Below are 18,181 nucleotides of genomic sequence, written 5' to 3'. Positions count from 1 at the left end.
CCTAGACAGAATTTCTGAGCTCAGGGCTATATGGCTTCCCCACAAGGGAGTTACCTAACATCCACTTAGGCATAAACAGAAATATTCCACATTAACTGTAGGACAGCCTGCCATATTCCACATTAGTTCTGATTCATATTTATTCAGGTCACCTTCACACACCATTAACTCAGTTACTCACCATTAGATACCATATGTGCACCATTTTGGGCCTCTGGGTCTCCAGGAAAAAAATCAATCACCAGGGAGCCTATCTAGCTGGTAGGTCTGAAAGTTCAGCTGGTAAAGCATATGGACATAGCACAGGGCTGAGGCTTAACGCCACTTAAAAACATTAAAGTGAGAAAGCTTTAAAAAAGGAGAAAATCTGGAAAAGGCAGAGGGTGCCAGCACAGTACAGATGTTAGCAGGTCTCTTAGATGAATTTTCAGATGTTCCCAAACTGAGCATTCACAAAATTTAAATAGGCTGAATTTAAAAGTCAATATAATATTAGTAGGAATAACTTTCGCAGACTGAAAAACATCTAATATATTTAAATTAAGTGAGTTTGTAAAAACACTTAATTAGAAAATCGCCATTTGCAAGCACTGATGAACTAATGGATCGAGGCAATGATTCTTAATAGCTGAGAACATCAAGAAAAACAAGATAAACAGACTTCTGTACCCCCTGAGGGTGGTCCCCAACCACACCTCCAAAGTGGCCTTCCAAAGAGTCAAACCTGAATTTGATCAAGCTGGAATCTCTTATCAACCGATTTCAGAAAAGAGAGTAGGGAGAGAAAGATGGCAAATCACACCATGAGTATGCAATTAATAAAATTCAGACTATGGGAATCTACAGGATAAATAACCCAGTTTCTTCAACAAATGAACCTCCACTAAGAGACTTATATAGAACATACCCAATCATAATGCGTGGATCTTATTTGCATCCTGACTGAATAAACTCAAAAAGATTATGAGTGTAGCCTAAGAAATCTGTATTCAATGTTAAGAACTTAATAACTATTTTCAGGGGTGATAATGGTACTGTGGTTAAACTGTTTTGAGACTTGATAGAGGTACACAATGAAATACTTAGGGATGAAATAATGAAATGTTTTGGATTTGCTTCAAAATAATCTGGGGGTGGGGGACAAAGAGGAAATATGGCTGGCCATGAGTTGATAACTGGTGAAGCTAGGTGAGGGGCTCATTATAGTAATCTTTTACTAGATATTCTCCATGATAATATACACAAGTCATCATACTTTATTCTGAGAAAAGCTTTCAAACACTCAGAAGTGTTCAAACGTTTTTTCTTTTTTTTGCTGTCCAAGGTAACGCTTTTGATGATTCCTAATTTCTCATCACTCAGATTGCTGTAATCATAGGATTGATTGTACGTAGGGGAATAATCCTGATTCTTCAACAGTCACCTAATCAGTCACCTTATCTTGGGGATTTCCAGGCAAGTTATCCACTCACAGACATGTTATTTCTTCTGGCTCTGGAGCTCTCAGGTACACACCGAATACACAATTCTCCCTGTCTGTAAGTCAGCTCCTTCCTCCCAATATTTCTGGTCCTTCTCGTTCTTCTTCAGCAGACAACTGTTGAGGACTGGGTCAGGATGAAAGTGATCCCTCCCTCACCCTCCAGCATGAGGTTAAAAGACCTTGCCAGCTGCTTTGTGCTCGGCTGAACAGGACTCCTAGCAGCCACATTAGTGGGAGTGGTGCGCTGTGTGCTGGGCTCTCAGTCTGTGCTGTGACTTTTCATGCAGCATTTCAATTAATCCTCATAACCACTTTAGGAGGAAGGGATTGCTGTTGCCACCTTACAGATGGACAAACTGAGGCTCAGAGAGATCAAGACGCCTGCCTAAGGTCATCCTGCAAATTACATGGCAGAATCAGGATTGGAACAAAGCTCTTCACCATCACTCTATGAAAGTGAATGTCTCTGACAGCTTATTTAGTAAAGAGACTCTATCATATGTATCTTTTTTCCCTGGCCAAGTGCTCTTTGACATACTCCTGTTGGGGCAACATCTTTATTGTTCTTTATTTTTACCTCTATCCCAACTTTAGTTTATCTTGAGACGTTGTCCTACACAGGCGTATTTACTGGGCATCCTCCCTACCCTTCATTTAATACAAAGATTAGCTCAGCACATATCCCTCTGGTGGTAGAGACAGCTGGTAGTCACACTCCTCTTCTTATGAACAAAACTCCACTTCTATTTAGGGCAAAAATAGTTCCAGATAAAAGGTTACATTTCTCAGTCTCCTTAGCAATTAGGGTAGGTCAGGACTGTGTACAACTCTCAAGAAAACTCTGAAAAGGGCTGACTCACCTGATGGGAAGGGAATTTGGGGAGAATGGACACATGTATGTGTATGGCTGAGTCCCTTCACTGTCCACCTGAAACTATCACAACATAGTTAATCAGCTAGACCCCAATCCAAAATAAATAGTTAAAGAAAAATAAAGAGGGCTGCCTCACCAGAGATGTTTCCTTTCTATCCTTCCCTCTTTCTCTTGCATCCTAAGTGGACTGAGGACCTAATGGTTGGAGTTTCAGCATCCATACTGGATCAAAAGATAAATTTGAAGATGGGTGGGCTTCCTCCATGGCTCAGCAGTAAAGAATCTGCCTGCAAGGCAGGAATCGCATGACAACCCACTCCAGTATTCTTGTCTGGAGAATCCCATGGACAGAGGAGACTGGTGGGCTGCAGTCCACAGGGTTGCAAAGAGTCGGACACAACTGAAGCGACTGAGCACACACGCACGAATGCACATCATTGTGGCAGAGCAGGAAGACAAAAATAGGCTGGATCCCAGATGACAGGCCACTAAGCAACCCTGAGTTGCCTGTCACTCTCAAATAAGAGAAAGTAAAACCCTCAATTTATTTGTGAAATTATTTGTGTCTGTGTGACCTAATATTCACATTTGAAAGCAGTTCCAAGTTTAGTTAACACAACTAGCCATTGCAACACTCCAATTTGGGGAAACTTTAATGCCAACATTTTATCTATGCAGTTACTCATCTGACTGGCATTTCTTCTAACACTGCTGAGGTCACTCTTCCCTTTTGCATTTTCCGTCAATGGCTTGTTCAAATATTTCATATTTTGCCTCTGATAGCTGCTCAAACCCTGACACTTAACTGGCTCTCTATAGTCTGGTCACAAGCTAATTCTGCACATTTAGAAATAACCCATTATTTTACTTTGCCTCAAATTTTTGCTCTGACACCCTTTTGAGGATTTCTGCCAGCATACCAAAATGTTCCCAGTGCTTACTATTATGTGATTCTGTCTGATAACAAAGTGCTCCTTACACCTTATCTCACCTTCCACAAGACTGCTGCTGCTGAGCACAGCTTCTGCTGAACTGTTCTTTATTTTCTCTGTTAAGACCAATATGACCTCATTGTATATGCCCCAAGCAAAAAAATACTAGATTTATTTCTTTTAACAATATTTTTCAAAGTCTAATTCTCTGTATTTCTTCTTCCTCCTGAGAATGTTCAATATTCTTCAACTCCAGCGGGTTTATTATCTTCCTCTAGTGTTATATTATTATGGGTTTTTCATTTCTTATTGTTATACCCTATTCATGTGTTGATATATACTTATAGATACCCAACCTTACATGTGTCTTATAAAAAAATTATTCACAGAGACTTCCCTGGTGATTCAGTGGCTGGGAGTCTGCTTGTCAATGCAGGGAACACAGGTTCAATTTCTGGTCCAGGAAGATTCCACATGCTATGGAAAAACCTAGCCGATGAGCCAACACTATGGCGCCTATGCTCTAGAGCTTATGCTTCTAGAAGCATAAGCCTATGCTTATAAGCCTATGCTTTTAAGCCTATGCTTCTCGTGGTCTTCAACTATTGAGTCTGCGCTGCAACTACTGAAGCCCATTGTGCCTAGAGCCTGTGCTCCGCAACAAAAGAAGTCACTGCAGTGAGACGCCTGGGCACCGCAGCTAGAGAGCAGCCCCAGCTCTCCACAACTAGAGAAAGCCCATGTGCAGCAACAAAGACCCGTGCAGCCAAAAATGAATAAATAAACATGCTACTCGATCAGCAGCTGATAATTTCTCCAATGGGGAGCCAGAAGTGAGGGCCTTTACCTGGCACAGGGAAAGATCAGGTGATTAATAACCTTCTAGTCAATCTTTTATTCTTCATTCTCTTTGGATTTAATATATACTGTGGTATATATATGCTATCTTGACATCAGTGCTGACCTGGAATTTTTAATGTTCATTTTGCTTGTTTTTCTGGCCAGTTACTGGGATTCAGATTCTTTTCCCATACTGTTGTTTAATACATAAAATTATTTTGAGAAAGGGAAGAAATGACCGAGTCTAAAGGAGAAAAGTACAGTCAGTTCTGCTAACACACGTTTCCTCAATGCCAATAAGCTTCTACATGAGGGATAAGGAGTGATGTGAACACAGCATGTTAGTGACGTTCATACACGATTTTCCCCCCAGTACAATAATGTTCTATAGAATCAGAAACAGCAGATGAATGCAAAAGAAAACTCACTCAGCTGTATGCACAAGCCACAGAGGGACAGAGGACTGGACATCATGAATGTTCTCCCTCGTGGCTCAGCGTGGCCATAGGCTCCATCTGGGAAGTACTCCCATGGGGTTCTCCTCCATCACTGTGCATCTGATCCTGTTCCCATGAAGCGGAAGGAACCTCCAGTCACCTTAACCTCCCCTCTTTCCCAAGCATATTGATTTGACCTTCTTAAAGGTAAAGTTATATATTTATTATAGTATTTACTTCTTAGGCGTTAAATGTATCTTTTCCAACCCTGCTGCAGTTTTTATTAGGAGTATTATCTTTGCGGCTGTGGTTCACAGCATTCAGATTTGTAGCCGTCTGCTCTGACCCTTTTTTCTCCTAAGTTCTGTTATTTTCAGTCTGTGATTTTGCAGTTGGAGATGTCTTGGGAATATAGATATGATATAGCAGCAGTGCTTGTACATCCAGCCTCAAAGAGGTAATGGTAGCACCAAAATAAATAGGAATTTAAAATAAATGTGTATTTGTAGATACTAGTTATTGATTCATTAAAAAATTTTTTAAAAGCTGAAATCTGACTTTATAAATATTTTATACTTCAGAAGATCTAGGAGCTTGAGGTCTTATACACCAGAGGATTGGCCAGAATTAAATAGGTGAACAAAGAACCCCTGAAAAACTGACCCAGTTACATTCAGCACCTTTACTTTAAAGCCAGGCTATAGGCAAGCCCTCAAGGACAGTGGAAAAGTGTAGGACTAGAAGCAGTGGCTCCCCAGAGGGACAGCTAAACAGACAAGTGATTCAGGGAGAGCTGGCATTTCAGTTTGAGGTCCACCACTTTTTTCTTAAAGGGCCAGATAATAAATATTTTAGGGTCTCTGAACCAACATATAAATTCAGTAAAGTTGCAAGATACAAAATAAGCACACAAAAATCTGTTGTACTTCTATCCACTAATAATGAGCTATCAGAAAGAGAAATTAAAAAAATAATATCATTAACAATTGCATCAATAAAGATTAAAATACTTAGGGATGAATTTAAGCAAGGATGAGAAATAGCTGTATATTGAAAATGACAACATGTTAATGAAAGAAACTGAAAAAGACACAAACTGAAAGGTATCCTGTCCTCATGGGTTGGGAGAATATTGTTAAAATGTTCACAATGCTCAAAGGAATCTATAGACAGTATGCAATTCTATCAAAATTGCAATGGCCTTTCCACAGAAATAGAACAAAGAGTCCTCAGGTTTGTAAGGAATCATAAAAGACCCCAATTAGTCAAAGCAATTTTGATAAAGAACAAAACTGGAGGTATCAAACATCTTGATTTCAAACTATATTACAAAGTTCTAATAATTGAAACAGTATGGTACTGGCATAAAAACAGACACAGAGATTAATGGAACAGAATAGTGAGCCCAGAAATAAGCACATGCATATATGGTCAATTAACTTATGACAAAGAAACCAAGAATATACACCTGGGAAAGGAGTCTCTTCAATAAATGGTGATGGAAAGACTGGACAGCCACATGCAAAAGAATGAAACTGAACCACTATCTTACACCATATACAAAAATTAACTCAAAATGGATTAAAAACCTGAACATAACAAAGGAAGTTATAAAAGTCCTAAAAGAAAACATGGGCAGTAAAGTTCTTATCACTGGTCTTGGAAATGATTTTTTGAGTTTGACACCAAAAACAAAAGCAAAAATAAACAAGCAGGTCTCCACAAAACTGAAAAGCTTCTGTATAGCAAAAGAAACAGTATTGCAAAGGAAACTGTCAAGAGAATGAAAAGGAAACCTACTGAGTGGGAGACAGTATTTGCAAGTCATACAACTGATAAGCGGCTAATATCCCAAAATATATAAAGTACACATACAAGTCAATAGCAAAACCCCCCAAAACAATCAGATTAGAAAATGGGCATATCTGAACAAACATTTTTCCAAAGAACATATAGAGATGGCCAACAGGTATATAAGATGTTTACATCATTAATAATCAGGGAAATGCAAATCAAAAACACAAATAAAAAACACCTCACACCTATTGGAATGGTTATTATCAAGACTAGAAATACGAAGTATTGGAGAGGATGTGGAGAAAAAGGAATCCCTATACACTGTTGACAGGAATGTAAATGGTGCAGTCATTATGGAACACAGTATGGAGGTTCCCCCTCAAGATTATCACATGATCCAAAAATTCCACTTCTGAGTGTTTGCTGGAGAAAACAAAAACACTAATTTGAAAAGTATTGCACTCTCATGTTTATGGCAGTATTATTTACGACAGCCAAGATATGGAAGCAACCTAAATGTCCATTGATGGGTGAATGGATAAAGATAATGTGACACATACATACACAAAATAGAGTATTATTTAGCCTTTAAAAAAACGGACATTCTGACACCTTACAACATGGATGAATCTTAAGGACATTATGCTAAGTGAAATAGTAAGAGAGAGAGAAAATGTCAAATACTGTCTGATCTGTCTTATATGTAGAATCTGCTGCTGCTGCTAAGTCGCTTCAGTCGTGTCCAACTCTGCGCGAACCCATAGATGGCAGCCCACCAGGCTCCCCCGTCCCTGGGATTCTCCAGGCAAGAACACTGGAGTGGGTTGCCATTTCCTTCTCCAATGCATGAAACTGAAGATGCTCAGTCATGTCCGACTCTTAGCAGCCCCACGGACCACAGCCTACCAGGCTCCTCCGTCCACTGGATTTTCCAGGCAAGAGTACTGGAGTGGGTTGCCATTGCCTTCTCCCATATGTAGAATCTAAAATCATGGATTTTTTAAAATTTGTTTTCAACCATTTAAAATCATAAAAACCAGGTTTAACAGAAATTGAAACTATAATCAGAAATCTTCCAGCAAACAAAAGCCCAGGACCAGACGGCTTCACAGCTGAATTCTACCAAAAATTTAGAGAGGAGCTAACACCTATCCTACTCAAACTCTTCCAGAAAATTTCAGAGGAAGGTAAACTTCCAAACTCATTCTATAAGGCCACCATCACCCTAATACAGAAACCTGACAAAGATGCCACAAAAAAAGAAAACTACAGGCCAATATTGCTGATGAACATAGATGCAAAAATCCTTAACAATATCCTAGCAAACAGAATCCAACAACATACTAAAAAGATCATACATCATGACCAAGTAGGCTTTATCCCAGGGATGCAAGGATTCTTCAATATCCACAACTCAATCAACATAATACACCACATTAACAAATTGAAAAATAAAAACCATATGATTATCTCAATAGACTCAGAGAAAGCCTTTGACAAAATTCAACATCCATTTATGATAAAAACCCTCCAGAAAGCAGGAATAGAAGGAACATACCTCAACATAATAAAAACTATATATGACAAACCCACAACAAACATTATCCTCAATGGTGAAAAATTGAAAGCATTTCCCCTAAAGTCAGGAACAAGACAAGAGTGCCCACTCTCACTATTACCATTCAACATAGTTTTGGAAGTTTTGGCCACAGCAATTGGAGCAGAAAAAGAAATAAAAGCAATCCAGATTGGAAAAGAAGAAGTAAAACTCTCACTGTCTGCAGATGACATGATCCTATACATAGAAAACCCTAAAGACTCCACCAGAAAATTACTAGAGCTAATTAACAAATATAGTAAAGTTGCAGGATATAAAATTAACACACATTAATGTATCCCTTGCATTCCTATACACTAACAATGAGAAAACAGAAAGAGAAATTAAGGAAACAATTCCATTCACCATTGCAACGAAATGAATAAAATACTTAGGAATATATCTACCTAAAGAAACAAAAGACCTATATATAAAAAACTATAAAACACTGGTGAAAGAAATCAAAGAGGACACAAATAGATGGAGAAATATACCGTGTTCATGGATCAGAAGAATCAATATAGTGAAAATGAGTATACTACCCAAAGCAATCTATAGATTCAATGCAATCCCTATCAAGCTAACAACTGTATTTTTCACAGAGCTAGAACAAATAACTTCACAATTTGTAGGGAAATACAAAAAATCTCGAATAGCCAAAGCAATCTTGAGAAAGAAGAATGGAACTGGAGGAATCAACCTGCCTGACTTCAGGCTCTACGACAAAGCCACAGTCATCAAAACAGTATGGTACTGGCACAAAGACAGAAATACAGATCAATGGAACAAAATAGAAAGCCCAGAGATAAATCCACACACATATGGACACCTTATCATCGACAAAGGAGGCAAGAATATACAATGGATTAAAGACAATCTCTTTAACAAGTGGTGCTGGGAAAACTGGTCAACCACTTGTAAAAAAATGAAACTAGAACACTTTTTAACACCATACACAAAAATAAACTCAAAATGGATTAAAGATCTAAACGTAAGACCAGAAACTATAAAACTCCTAGAGGAAAACATAGGCAAAATATTCTCTGACATAAATCACAGCAGGATCCTCTATGAACCACCTCCCAGAATATTGGAAATAAAAGTAAAAATAAACAAATGGGACCTAATTAAACTTAAAAGCTTCTGCACAACAAAGGAAACTATAAGCAAGGTGAAAAGACAGCCTTCAGAATGGGAGAAAATAATAGCAAACGAAGCAACTGACAAATAATTAATCTCAAAAATATACAAGCAACTCCTACAGCTCAATTCCAGAAAAATAAATGACCCAATCAAAAAATGGGCCAAAGAACTAAATGGACATTTCTCCAAAGAAGACATACAGATGTTTAACAAACACATGAAAAGATGCTCAACATCACTCATTATTAGAGAAATGCAAATCAAAACCACAATGAGGTACCATTTCACACCAGTCAGAATGGCTGCGATCCAAAAGTACAGAAATAATAAATGCTGGAGAGGGTGTGGAGAAAAGGGAATCCTCTTACACTGTTGGTGGAAATGTAAACTAGTACAGCTACTATGGAGAACAGTGTGGAGATTCCTTAAAAATCTGGGAATAGAACTGCCATATGACCCAGCAATTCCACTGCTGGGCAACACACCAAGGAAACCATAATTGAAAGAGACACGTGTACCCCAATGTTCATCGCAGCACTGTTTATAATAGCCAGGACATTGAAGCAACCTAGATGTCCATCAGCAGATGAATGGATAAGAAAGCTGTGATACATATACACAATGGAGTATTACTCAGCCATTAAAAAGAATACATTTGAATCAGTTCTAATGAGGTGGATGAAACTGGAGCCTATTATACAGAGTGAAGTAAGCCAGAAAGAAAAACATCAATACAGTATATATGCATATATATGGAATTTAGAAAGATGGTAACGATAACCTTGTATGTGAGATAGCAAAAGAGACACAGATGTATAGAACAGTCTTTTGGACTCTGTGGGAGAGAGTGAGGGCAGATGATATGGAAGAATGGCATTGAAACATGTATATTATCATATGTGAAACAGATCGCCAGTCCAGGTTCAATGCATGATACAGGGTGCTTGGGGCTGGTGCACTGGGATGACCCAGAGGGATGGGATTGGGAGGGAGGTGGGAGGGGGATTCAGAATGGGGAACACATGTACACCCGTGGTGGATTCATGTCAACGTATGACAAAACCAATACAATATTGTAAAGTAGCCTCCAAAATAAATGAATAAAGTGGAAAAAAAAAACCAACAAGCTTAGCTTAAGGGCTGTATCAAAGCTGGTGGTGGGTCTAGGGGTCAGAATTTGCCAACCTTGATTTAGAGCTTTGAGATGTATTAAGGATGGGATGAACCATTGTATTACAAATAACAGTTGGAAACAAAGTGGCGAAAGTACACAATGGCAGTACTGACAAGAGCCTGGGGTGACCAGGAAGACGATTTCAAAAGCAAATCTTTTAGTACAGTACAGATAGACAGCTAGATTAGTGATTGGTCTTAGACTAATTTTCCTTTTACTGACTGATTTAAATTAGAGGTATTCGTCTTACATGAAAAATAGAAAGTTCACTAAATTATTGTTGTTTAAGAAGATAGAAAATTAATGCTGTATCAATATGTTAAAAGCTAATCACACCTACTCTCTTCATTTACAGCATCTATCATTGCTCATTGTTTCTTATTTAGCAGAAGAGGGAAAAGTAGTTGGTCAGCTAAAAGTAGACAAAAATGAAAGGGGATACCTATATATCAGCAATGTTTTATTTTAACCAAAAACTATAACACTATATCTAAACTTTGTGTTGGTGTAACTTAAAAATACTTGTAGAGCAATATAAGTGAAGTCGCTCTGTGGTGTCTGAGTCTTTGCTATCCCATGGATCATAGCCTACCAGGCTCCTCTGTCCATGGGATTTTCCAGGCAAGAGTACTAGAGTGGGTTGCCATTTCCTTCTCCAGGGGATCTTCCTGACCCAGGGATCGAACCTGGGTCTCCTGCTTTGCAGGCAGACGCTTTACCATCTAAGCCACCAGGGAATCCCCAGAGCAATATAAACACAGCCTCAAAACTCTTCTGAATTTACCATTATTTTACTGTTGTTCCAACCATCCATAACTGAATAGCAAATCATTTTTCAGAAGACTCATTTCGATCAAATCCTTCCTGAGTAACAACCTAAGTTTGTACATAAGTGACTATTCTTAATTTTCACATTTATATTTTATCAGTTGATGTAACATTTAATGAAATTATGTAATTACAACACACGTATGTGGCCTTAACAGGTTAGGTAACAGACATACCTGATGCTAGATAAGCACACAATTCAAACTATGGGTCCAGAAGTACTGGCCACTGTGAGGGTGGCTCAGATTTCAAGGGTTTCTGGGCTCAGCACGTTCGACAAAGAAATAGCGGATGTAGGTTACTCAGGTCTTTGAGAAGTGCGGCTGGTCAAGAGATCTTTCTGACTAGTCTCAACTTTTCAGTATATCCTCAAGTCTCTGGAATGCCTTAGAATCATATAGGGCAGGCACAGGCCCAAAAAATTTAAGTCTGGTTCCCCCCACCATCTCTGCCAAAATCACACAGAAGACCTATAATCCTCCGGCCCTGCCCAGCCTTCCTTCATTCAGATCTCCAGATGTGGTACTTGCTTTTGCCCAGTTCCCAGATGACTCTGATACGTAGCACCTTTGAAAACTATCCTTTATTTGTTTATTTATTTAATTTTTATTGGAGTACAGTTGCTTTATGGGCTTCCCGGGTGTCTCAGTGGTAAAAAATCCACCTGCAATGCAGGAGACATGGGTTTGATCCCTGGTTGGGAAGATCCCCTGGAGAAGGAAGTGGCAACCCACTCTAGCATTCTTGCCTGGGAAATCCCATGGGCAGAAGAGCCTGGCGGGCTATAGTCCACGGGGTCACAAAAGAGTTGGACACGACTTAGTGATTAAACAACAACACAACAATAAAATATTTGCTCTAAAATGTTGTGCTAGTTTCTGCTGTAGAGCAAAGTGAATCAGCTATCAGTATACGTATACATATATTCCCTCTTTTTGGAATTCCTTCCCATTTAGGAAAATCACCCTTTAAAGAGGCTTGCCTGGCAGCCTGATCCTTCCCATAAGACACAATAGTGGTGGTCAACCTTGGTTGTACCCTGTAGTCACCTGGGGAGGTTAGACAGAGATTTTGATGTAACTGGTCTGGGGCAGATGGGTCCTGAGCACTGGGAGTTTTGATGGCTGTCCAGGTAACTCTAACAGCAGTAGCAGCTGGAGCTGAGAACCACCACCACACTCCAATACTACTGACAGGGCCAGCTCATAAAGATGCTTCTAAGCTTCCCCAAACCCAAACTTATTTCACACAACCAGGGTTTAGAAGGCAAATAATGGTTTTCAACAAAAATACACATTTCTTGTGTGTGTGTGTGTGTGTGTGTGTGTGTGTGTGTATGTGTTTTACCATAAAAGACCATGTTCATACTGAAGCAGGGCCCAGGGAATGCACACAGCAAAAAAACCAACTTGTAAAGGATTGCAGATTGCAATGATGGACACAACAAGCCTCTAAAAGTCAAATTCCTGAGTTGATGCAAGGTTTGAAGCAGCTAAGACTAAGATATGCATTTGAGAGCCTGGGCAGGATTTTAGATAAATGTTTGCACTTCTGAAGCCAATCACTCTTTTCAGACATTTATATGGGTACCTGGAATCAGTCATTCTAGAAAGCCATTATAAAATCATTATAAAGCCAGAGACATGAATTCAAACTTCCCACGATTCAAGAGGAATTCAAAACTTGTTTCCACGAAACTATGACACTGGCTCCTCTATTTGTAAGGATTGTTAGTTGAATTTGAGGGAGGCGGCAGGTGTACATAAAAAAAAGAATATTCCAGTCCCTCTCAAAAAAGGCAACTTCCATTATTCTTAGTTTTCTTACCTTATTATTGCTCATAGAATGCATCACTATACTACTATACTATGTAGCTACTTAGTGGTTTATCATCGCCTTTTTTCTTATTAAAATATAAACTCCATGAAGGCAAGCTTATGATCTATTTACTCTTGCAGTATCAGACCCTGGAACAATGTCTGGCATACAGGCATTCAGTATGAATGAAATGAATGAATGAAACAAGGTTCTTGCCTTCTGGAAAGTTAAAAATGGAGTCTAACCCACTGAGCCTCAGTGGGGCAAACACAAAGCAGCTGAATGCGGCAACATCTAATTCTATGTTTGACAGCAAAAGCAATACAGAATTGAGACATAATCGCAAAAAAAGATGGCTTTCATTCTCAGACAGCAGCAACGTTTACACTCTGCTCTTGTGAGGTCTATCTAGCACGTGTGCCAGGTAGTGAAGAAGAAATTGAAGCTTGGAGCAGACAGGTGGCTTACTGACAGCTATAGCGCTGGGAGGTGAGAAGGGTGCAGGGGGGTGGTGTGCCCTCGCTGAAGCACAAGCAAGGCTAGGGAGCACGCATGTACATTTTAGGTGCCTGAAAACAGAGACAACTGTTTTTCCTTAAAAAGCTAACCTAAGTGCAGCCACAAATGCTGAGTATTGGTGTGACATCATAAGGTAATAGTAGTTACTGTTTGCTAAGCAAGTACTATGTGCCTGCCACGCCAATGTGTATTTCTAGTTTACTCCTTTCCACAACCCTTTGTGTGTGTGTGCTGAGTCATCTCCGACTCTTTGAGACCCCATGAACTGTAGCCCATCAGGCTTCTCTGTCCATGGAGTTTTCCAGGCAAAAATACTGGACTGGGGTGCCATTTCCCCTCCCAAGGGATCTTCTCGACTCAGGGATCAAACCCACGTCTCTTGCATCTCCTGCACTGGCAGGAGATTCTTTACCTCTCAGAGGAATCCCACAATCCTCTGAGATGAGCATCATCATCCCTGTTTAGCAGATGAAGTTTTCAAAACTTCTTGAGTTGAGCAGATGTGGGAGAGGATGACTAGAAGACAATCTCATATACCCTTTCTTGGTGCTAAAATGCTGAGTCTGAATGATGCCTTCCTTGACTTAGAGGAAAGGAAGCTGCCAGACAGCTTTCCTTGAAACTCTGTGGCAGACACTAAATGAACCACTCCCCGACCTTCCTTATTTCATCTCTGCAGCTCTATGACCCAGGCACTGTTGATGTCATTCTTGTTTTACAGATGAGAAAGCTGGGTTTATGGAGGTTTAAAGGTGCTCAGAGCACATGACGGAGTTAAGAGCAAGCCCAGAGTCCATGGTAAATTCACTCACTGCAGAAATGCAACTTCAAGATGGCACTCTTTTTTTTCTCTTTCACTGTAAAATGCAGGAGTTGCTACTGAGAGGGGCTGGAATAGACTGCACACCTCCCTGGCCAGTTCACCCACATGTTTACATTTCACTTCTAAGAGGATTATTTTGTGCCTCCTGTGGCCAGAGTCTGGCTGGGCACCAGGTTCAAATGTGAACAAGACCCACAGTGCCTGCCCTCAGGAAGCCTGCTGTCCAGCCCACAGCTGCTTGCTGGTACAATGAGTCTCAGTATGACTGGAGACAGCACTTGCCCACAGAACCACTTGCTCTGGGTTGCTGGTGCTGGCGGGCTGCCCCCGTCTGCTGGTTTGCCTGCACAAAATGTAATTCTTTGAACTCTATATCCAGCTGGAGGAGGGGAGCCCTCGAGTTACAGATGTATCCTCCCAAGGACGAGAAACTACTTCGACTGAGACCTCTGTGTCTGATCCCGAGCCGTGACTCATCGATCTTTCAGGTCTTGGGCAGAATAATGCTGCCTTCTTATCTTATTCCTGAAAGAACAGAACTAGAAAGGGAACACTTGACCCCGGAGACAAGTAACACGAGCAAGTCATCACAAGATAATAAAATACTCAGAACAAACACATGTGTGTTTCTGCAAGGCCATGAGCAAATATTTCTAAACTGTTTCATCAAGCCCTTGTTAACTCATCACAGCCAAAAGCTAAAAATAGGGAGAGAGGATCAAGAGACGCATGACGACAGGATGGATGAGCAGGGGAGAGCAGAGAGTGTAGAGATCAGAAAAAGAGAGAAAGGCAGAGGTGAAGAGGAGGTGAGGCAAGAGGCCTGAATCCACGTGGACCCACACGTAAGTGAGGATTCAAAGTGGGAAGGACTCAGGAGTCACCTGGTCCCATCACCCACAGAGAGCCTTCCAACAATTTACAGAGTGATTACTATATACAATGCACTTCACTAAATGTTTTCATGTCTAACAATGACCTCCAGTATTCCAGATAACCCTGTAAGTTGTATATTACTCTCCCCATTTTACAGCTGGGAACACTGAGGCTTAGATGAGTTCAGTGTCAGGTAAAAGAGTGCACAGTGAGTAACCGGCAGACCCTGGAAATGAATCCTGGTCTATCTCTGAGGCCTGTGCTCATCACCGCTGGGTCCTGCCTCTAAGGTTCTACAGACATGTCTATGGTCAAACAGCCTGTGAAATCTGACTTTAAGGGTAAATAAGACAGACAAATTTTAGAAGATGAGAATCGCACCACAGGCTCTGCTTTCCAGATGATGAGCCCTGAGCCCATATACTCTGCCCCAGTGACATGGTCACCACTTCCTCTCTCTGGCTCGAGGGCCTGGGTGCTGCAGGAGCCACAAAGAACCAGATGCAGAATCCTTTTTCTCCTACATCTTTCATGAACTTTGTATTGACAATGTTCGAGAGCCAGCTACAAAGGAGAATTATTTCCAAGGCCCAAATCCACTGTCACGGAACAATTAGAAAGAGTGAATTTATACTGAGCCTCAGTATGCAGGTACCTGGCACACTGGCTTACCCTCCTGCCAAGTGCAAGAAACTTCCTGGAGGCCTAAGTGGGGTTGGGAGTGGAGGGCTAGCAAAAGCAGCCAGGTGTATGCTGGGTATAGTAGACGCCACATGGACTTTGTTGAGAACTGTGCTGGAATTAAGCCCTCGGTCCCTGCTTGGACTCATCGGCTCATCAAGCCAGTATGAGCATGAACCAGTTCTCTGTAAAAGAGAAGCTGGGGGCAGGTCAGTTCCCGAAAACAGGTGGAAAAAGAGGATCAAATCAAGAAAAACTGATCAGTGTTGATGGCGAGAGCCTCTGAACAACCAAGATGCCTCAGGTGGGGCAGGCAAGGTCCTGGGGCACACACACTTTTTACTTTTTCTCTCTCAATATTGCTGATGAAGTGTTCTATCTCTGAAGTGTCATCTGACTGTGATAAAGAGAAAGGGGTATGCCACAGACTCAAAGTCCACTTCACTCTCCTCCTGCGTTGTCACAGGAATCCCAATACCCTTGAGGTCCCTGGAATCCTGACTGATGGCCAATCACAAACATCCCTTCCTCCACCTTCCCTGACTCCCTTGTGACCATGTGATGCCAGTCAGAAAACAGCACACATCAGGGGGAGATAAGCAGAGGGTGCTTCTGTGTCTGATGAAAGGAACAGACATGGCCGGCTCTAGCCTCTTCACCCTCCTTTCTGCTTTGACCACAGACAGGATGAGTTCTTGTGACCAACAGCTAGCACACTAAGGTAAGGGGGGGGGTGGGGGTGGTCAAGCAGAAAGACAGAATCAGCCCAGGTCCTTAGTGACCCTCAAGAGGAGAAATGCTCCTGCCATGGGCTGTTGACTCCCAGGTGAAAAGTAACCTCTTGTCTGCTGGTGAGGTACCCTGCCCACTCCTGCTGAATGAACTTCTACTGGGTCTGAAGCAATGGGTCTTGGTATTTTCTCAACTATATCTTGTTTGACTCTTATGTCAACCCCCTAAAATAGGTGAAACAGATGCTGTGAGCTCACCTGAAGGATAAGGACATGGCTTAGCATGTGAAGCCATTAGGTCAGAGCACTAAGATGCCTAGTGGCAGAGCTGGGGTCTGAGTGCGCTGAGCTCACATCACCCTGGACAGCATTGGTACAAAGAGGCACCCTGCCAATGGCTGCCAACTGAGTTCCATTTCGGGGGGCAGTTATTCTTGGATTATGATCCTGCAAGAGTCAGCACATGATCACAAAATAAAAGGAAGCAAAACTAATCATTTGTGTCCTGGCTTCAGCTGAAGGATGGGAAGAGGCCTGCTAGTTACAATGGCATTGGACAAGCCACTGCGTAAGGATGGGGAACAGCTTTCTCCTTCCTAAGGTTCCTGCAAACCAGGAGATATGCTGTACTGGGGGTCAGTGAAGATTATTATCTGGCCCAAACGGTGAGGAATTTGTCCAGGAAAGTAGCTAGACATCCCCTTCTCCTTCAAGTTGTTACCAAACTGCCTCTGGTTTAAGTCATCCAACTGCCAATCCATTCCAGGTAAACATCAAGCCTAAGTTAACAAAATGAAAAAGACACTGTCTGATTTGGGACAAAGTCTCTATACCAGCAGATGAGCTATAGCAACTCTAGTAAATGATCTAAATATTTTAAAATACAGAAAGAGAGAAGGAAGAAGAGGGAAAGAAGAGGGGAGGATCAAAGGAAGGAAGAGAGGGAGAGAAGGAGGAAGGAGAGGAAAGGGAGGGGAGAAAAGAGGGAAAGAGGGAAGGGAAGGAGCACGGAGACAGGAAGGGGCAGGAGGAGACAGGAAAGAAGAAAGAAAAGTCTTTGAACTGGATGCATCCCTTCTAAGGGTTCAAATTCCATATCTCCCAGACCCAGTTTCCTCCTGGTAAATGCAGGTAACAGTACTCCTTACAAGGTGGTGGGGAGGCCCTGCGTGCCTGTCATTACGCACTGGCACCGTCTGGAGATCTGGCCAGACCCTGGCAGGTTGTGGACCTGGAACGACCACCAGTCAGTCTGGATCCACAGGGCTGTGTGCTGCCCTACTCCATTCCCTAAAACGGTAATGGTCGTGACCTCTGGGGGTGTGTTGAGGAAAAGCTGCAGGATCCTATAGGGGAGCTCGCTGCTGACTCCCACTGCAAGCCCCCAGCAGTCTTCAAACTCCCCAGCAGTCTGGACAGAGGATGAAGATACTGGGTGAAAGACAGTGCGGGTAGCTTCCTAAGCCCCTTCCCTCTCACCACCACCCCCCCCCCCGGCCCACCCTCCCCCTCCTTCACTTGAGCTGTGACTCCATTAAGGAAATCAGATGGAGTTCCCCTAACCCACACATGGACTATCACTCACCCCTTATAGGGGCCATCCTTATCCTCCAAGTCCTGACATCTTC

General features: G+C 41.6%; 1 protein-coding gene and 1 non-coding gene across 5 annotated transcripts in view; both read right to left on the bottom strand.

The window, feature by feature from the left end:
- Positions 1–18,181, bottom strand: part of MGAT5 (mannosyl (alpha-1,6-)-glycoprotein beta-1,6-N-acetyl-glucosaminyltransferase) — a 402,706-nt gene that overhangs the window by 77,196 nt on the left and 307,329 nt on the right. The window lies entirely within an intron of this gene.
- TRNAC-GCA lies at positions 10,942–11,014 on the bottom strand. Its single transcript has one exon. It is a non-coding gene; the product is annotated as a tRNA-Cys (tRNA).

Source organism: Capra hircus, chromosome 2 (genome assembly GCF_001704415.2).
Source record: "Capra hircus breed San Clemente chromosome 2, ASM170441v1, whole genome shotgun sequence".
Lineage (NCBI taxonomy): Eukaryota > Metazoa > Chordata > Mammalia > Artiodactyla > Bovidae > Capra > Capra hircus.
Note: the sequence above shows the minus strand (reverse complement) of the source record. Positions and strands in the feature narration are given on the sequence as shown.